At 40.8% G+C, this 6,052-nt stretch overlaps 1 pseudogene; it reads right to left on the reverse strand.

Moving 5' to 3' along the window:
* Positions 1-5,004: 5,004 nt before the first annotated feature.
* Positions 5,005-5,527, reverse strand: LOC123599944 (annotated as a pseudogene).
* Positions 5,528-6,052: the final 525 nt, after the last annotated feature.

Consider the following 6,052-nt stretch of genomic DNA (forward strand, 5'->3'; position numbering starts at 1 on the left):
GCCAGCTCGGCCCCAGCAACAGCCCAACCACAGGGTATGCTTCAAGATGTCACTATTTGCTTCTCCCCGGTGTGCCAGCAGCGGTGTCCAAATCACTGCAGGAGGTCGGCAAATAGGCATCTTCATCGACCATTGGCTTGCCTCTCTGAGCCTTCCAGAGCTTCTGTCTCCATAGAACCTTCCACTGAGTTATCAGGGGCGGGGGGCGGGGGGGAGAGGAGCAGCCTTCTGGTGCCTGGGGCCGGAGGAGATACCCCATGAATGGCGGCCAGGGAGGTGATAAAGATGGTCTAGTCCCAATTTCCCAGACCCAGAAGCCTCTTAGCAGATCCTCTGTGAAGCTCAGCTCTTCATAGCTCAGACCGCAATAGATTTGAAACACCCAACAGTCATTTAATGTCCTGTTTTCAAGAACAGTTAAGGATTCAAGGAAAGTCTCCCAAAGACCGTCTAGCGATAAACACGGAACGGCAGACTACATATGCAGCAAGATGCATCGTCACAGGTAGAAGAAAGAATGGAATGAAATCCACCAGGACATTGACAATGGCTTTCCCTGTGTGATGGGACGATGGGGACGGACGGGGCTGCAGGGATGGTTCTTTTCATCATCACACTTCCGACATGTATGAAATTTCTACCACAAACATCTAAAACCCAGAGAAATACTATTTTATGTTTATATGCTATGAAAAATGTTTTGACGTTATATATAATATAGACAAGCTACCTGTCTTTAAGATTTTTCAGTGGAGGGGGGCACCTGGGTGGCTCAGTCAGTTGGGTGTCCGACTTCAGCTCAGGTCATGATCTCACCGCTCGTGAGTTCGAGCCCCGTGTCAGACTCTGTGCTGACAGCTTGGAGCCTGGAGCCGGCTTCCGATTCTGTGTCTGCCCCTCTCCCACTCACATTCTGTTTCTTTCTCTCAAAAATAAATAAACATTTAAAAAAAGAAGAGAAAAGGAAAGAAGAGAAAAGGAAAGAAAAGAAAAGAGAAAGAAAAGAGAAAGGAAAAGAAAAGAAAAGAAAAGAAAAGAAAAGAAAAGAAAAGAAAAGGGTCCCTCTCTGGGCATCTCACAGAATCACAGGACTATAATGTACACAGGTGGAAAGGTTGAATGTCCTCATTGTGTATACAAGAGAATTGAGGTCCAGTGAGGGGAAGGGGCTTGCCCTCAAGGTCTCCTGATTTTTTTTTTTTTATCCAGGGAACCAGCTAGCCTCACATTCCAGGGAAGACTTGGCTTCTGACACCATTGCGATGCAGGGCGTATTTTCCAGAAGATAGTGACAACAGCAGCCTCAGAGCCCCATGATACCGCTCTGAGATGCTATTAATTCCTTCTTCCTGGTTGTCTTCCGCATCCTGCAACAGTGTTATAACGTGACACAGATAGCTACAGAGGTCCTGAAAATGAACTTTTATCTGTCTCGCCCTTGTCCCTCGGAGCTCCAAACTCTGATCTTGGGGGGAGGGGCTTGATTTAAATGCATCCTAAGAAAAAGAACATTGGCTCTACCTGCGTATCCCTCCATAGGTTTAAGCACAAAGGGTCCTCTCTTCCTGACAACGCCCTCTCTTGGCATAACAAAGAGCATAAAAATGGTGAAGGACAAAGGCTTTGTAGGCTGATGAACCTGGGTTCGAGTTCCTGATCCACCTCTTAATTAGCTGTCTAGCCTTAGGTAATTTATCTACATTTTTCTGTGCCTTCTTTTCCTAATCTATAAAATGATTCTACACAACCCACGGGGTTGTTAGGAGGATTACATTAAATAATGTACGTAAAGTGTTGGGCACTGTACTGTAAATTCAGTACAGTACAGTACTGCGGAAGGCAGGCAGGGGCTGGGTCTGCCTTGCCCACCCTGAATCCCCAGGACCTAACAAGCTTGGCCTTTAAACAGAGGCTCGATAAAATTTGATGAACAAGTGATGAGTGAATGAATGAATGAAATTCAGCCCAGATTAAAGATGCAATGCTATGATAATTCTATCTGATAGTGTCCCCAAATTGCACATCCAAAAATAATAACATTAAGAAGAGAAAACCACCCAGAGGCTGGTTTCACAGGTTTTCACTAAGGAATTGCTAGCTTGGGAAAGGGGATCTTGTGTTTCCAGCACAATGCTATACGAAACACTCTTTAGACCCTCCAACCAAAAGCGACCAACGATGCTAGCCAGGAAAAAAAAAAATAGTTTAATTGCATCGATTAACTCTCAAAAAGGAAAGGTGTATTGATAACAAAAACTAAGTGAACACCAGAACTCAGAGATGTTAATGACGCTCTGAAGCTACATGAAATGAAGATCAGAGACAAAACCCAGAATGCCCCCCAAGGTGAGGATTTAAGAGAAAACCCTCTCCACATAAAGCCGAGACCCCCAAAAAGTCACACATTGGTGTCAGGATGAAGGAGAACAAAACTGCCCTACACCCTACTCCCTGGGGACTACAAGGCAAATTGCTTATACTGAACATTGGCAAAAAGTGGAAGGGGAATAACATAGGGTTGGCTTTGTAGCTACAAGCCAACTCTATTAAGAGGGCTTGCAGCCTGAACTTACTCTCCTTGGGTGGCCCCAAACTACTAAAGCCAAGAATGTAGGTTAAAGTGGTCTCAAGTTGGTAATGACCACGGGCTCCTGGCAGAAGTCAATGCAAATCCTCTCTGTAGGAATCCACCTTCGACACAGACTCTAAGATCACCCAAAGGTAAAACTCTGATAGATGAGCTCACAGCCACAATTACAAGACATATATAGAAAGCAAGCATCCTGAGTGAGAGTCAGAAGAAAGAACAGGGAGCAGATTCAGACCCACAAAGGCTTCAAACACTGGAATTATCAGATACAGAATTCAAAATAATCGTATATGTTTAATAACATTTTTAAAGGGTAGTGAAAATGTAAGTAAAGAGTATCTATAATACTGACTGCATGCATTTAAAATAGAGATTAAAATGACAATTGTAGGGGCACCTGGCTGGCTCAGTCGGTAGAGCATGCAACTCTTGATCTTGGGGTTGTGAGTTCGAGCCCCACGTCGGGTGTAGAGATTAGTTAAAAATAAAATATTTTTTTAAAAAAAGAAAAATATAATGACTAAAATTTTAAATTCAGTAGATGAGTTTAACAGCAAATTAGATACAGTTGAAGAAGAGTGGAACAGAAGTCACAGAGGTAGAAAATATCAAAGAGAGATTAAGAACCATGGAGATGAGTGTGAAACATTATAACACATACCTAATCGTGGTCACAGAAGGAGGAGTGAGAAAGGATGGGCAGAGACCCTATTTGAAGAGACAGTAGTCATTGAATCAGTCATTATATCTGAGAAATTTCCATAAATAATGAAATAGCTACATATTTAAGAACCTAACAAAGCCCAAGCAGGATAAAGAAAAAGAAATTAACACCTTCTCGTATTACTAGATTTGGCACATAAAAATACAAGACTCCTAGCTAATTTGAATTTCAGATAAACAAGGAAGCGTTTTTTTCAGTGTATGTCCCATGTAACATTTGGAAACTACTTATACTAAAAATGTATTTAGGGGCACTTGGGTGGCTCAGTCGGTTAAGCATCTGACTTCAGCTCTGGTCATGATCTCATGGTTTGAGGGTTTGAGCCCTGCATCCGGCTCTGTGCTAACATCCTGGAGCCTGGAGCCTGCTTCAGATTCTGTGTCCCCCCCACCCTGCCGCCCCTTCGTTGCCCCTCCCCTGCTTGTGCTCTGTCTCTGTCTATCTCTCTCTCAAAAATAAATAAACATTAAAAAAAAGTTTTAGTTTATTTGTTGTTTACCTGAAATTTAAATTTAACTGGCTAGCCTGTATTTTTTCTGGCAACTCTAACACCTAGACACATAATGAAACTGCAAAACCCCAAGGAAAAAGAGTTCATTAAAAAAGCCAAAGAGAGAAGACAGATGGCCTCTAAGTCAACAGCAGTGGGACTGACAGCTGACTTCTCAAAAAGAGATGTCAGCAGTCAGTGGAATAATATCTTTGATGTGATGGAAAAACATAACTAGAACCATAGGGAAAATCTTTTAAAATAAGACTAGAGCGAAGACGTTTTCAAACAAAAACTGAACAACTTTTCCAGAAACAGAGCCTCATTTAAAAAATGCTAAAGCACTCCTGGGGTGCCTGGGTGGCTCAGTGGGTTAAGCATCTGACTTCAGCTCAGGTCATGATCTCACAGTCTGTGAGTTCGAGCCCCGCGTCAGGCTCTGGGCTGATGGCTCGGAGCCTGGAGCCCGCTTCGGATTCTGTGTCTCCCTCTCTCTCTGCCCCTCCCCTGCTCATGCTCTCTCTTTCTCTCCCAAAAATAAACATTAAAAAAAATTTTTTTTTTAATGCTAAAGCACTCTTTCAGGCAGGAGAAAAGAAATCCCAGATGGAAGGTCATGGAAGCAAGAAGGAATGAAAAGCAAGGAAGACAGTGAATATGTGGGTAAATCTAAGCAACCAATATGGCCAAATCATCAATACCATATGGTATTAAAAAACCAAAGTGGAATTAAAATATATCACAACAATAGACTAGAAGAAGAATGATGATGTTTTAGCCTTCTCTTGAGGAAAAAGGATAATGATAATTAATTATTACATTTGCCTAATTAAGTGAGTATGTTAACATTTCCAGAGTAATGACTAAAACCATAGCAGTAAAGTATATAACTTTCAAAGAGACAATTAGGATAAAATGAGAAAATTAATCCATCTCCCCAAAATGACTAGAAAAGACAAAGAGGGGGGGAAGAACACAAAGGCAAAACTAATAAAAAGAGAAAAATCCAAATAAATCATTAATTACCTAAAATCCCAATAATTAGGGAAGACTTAAAAAACCACCAGGTAAGTACCATTTGTTAGTTACATGACTACCCACAAGGATTTAAAGTAAAAGAATGGAAAAAGATAAGCAAATAAGAACTAAATGAGAAAGATGTAGCAAACATATTAACATCAGAAAAATATACTTTTTTTAATGGTGAAAATTTTGTATTTAGATTTAGCCAGCTGGACTCAGTTTAGATGATCCCAATTTTGGTGGCAACATCCAAAGGATCATAGTCAGGATCCAGTCCAACACATGCCTTCTTTTCTCCACCAGGCCTGATCAGAGTGTTGACCTTGGCCATGTCAATGTCATAGAGCTTCTTCACAGACTGTTTGATCTGGTGCTTGTTGGTTTAGACATCGACAATGAACACAAGTGTGTTGTGGTCTTCTATTTTCTTCATGGCTGACTCGGTAGTCGGGGGGAACTTGATGGCATAGGGGTCAAGCTTGATTCTCCTGGGGGTGCTCTTTGGAGGATATTGGGCCGCCTTTGGAGATGCGATGTCTTGGGCCGTCAGAATGTAGGTGACCTCAGGATCTTTTTTTAAAAAATGACTGTGGATGCCTTCCAGCACCTCTTTCTTGGCCTTCAAAACCTTTGCTTCGGTTTTGGCTTTGGCTTCGGCTTTGGGAGGGGAAGGGGCTTCCTTCTTCACCTTTGGTACCATCTTGGTGAAAAGGCAGAAAAATATACTTTAATGCAAAAAGTATTATTAGGAATGAAGAAGGTCACTAAATAATGATAAAAGGTCCAATTCACCAAAGAGATAAAACATTCTAAACCTGTATGCAATCGATAACATAAACATAAAACTTTTGAGGAAAAACTGACAGAACTATAGGAGAAATTGATAAATCCACCGTATAGTAGGGGTTTTAACACACTTTTCTCAGTAATTGATAGATAGCACAGACCAAAATATCAGTAAGCATACAGAAAATTTGACACAATTAATAAGCTTGATCTGATGATCATATATATATAGGACAACACAGTCAATATATTCTCAAGCATACATGAATCAATTCTCATGAACATTTCAAAGATTTTGGAGGATCACATTCTTTAAGCATAATGCAAAAAAAAAATTTAAATCAATAACAACATAATAGAGAAACTCCATGTATTTCCAAATTTAAAAGCATTTCTTTTTTTTTTCTTTTTAAATTTGTATTTAAATTCTAGTTAGTTA

Source organism: Leopardus geoffroyi, chromosome C1 (assembly GCF_018350155.1).
Source record: "Leopardus geoffroyi isolate Oge1 chromosome C1, O.geoffroyi_Oge1_pat1.0, whole genome shotgun sequence".
Classification (NCBI taxonomy): domain Eukaryota; kingdom Metazoa; phylum Chordata; class Mammalia; order Carnivora; family Felidae; genus Leopardus; species Leopardus geoffroyi.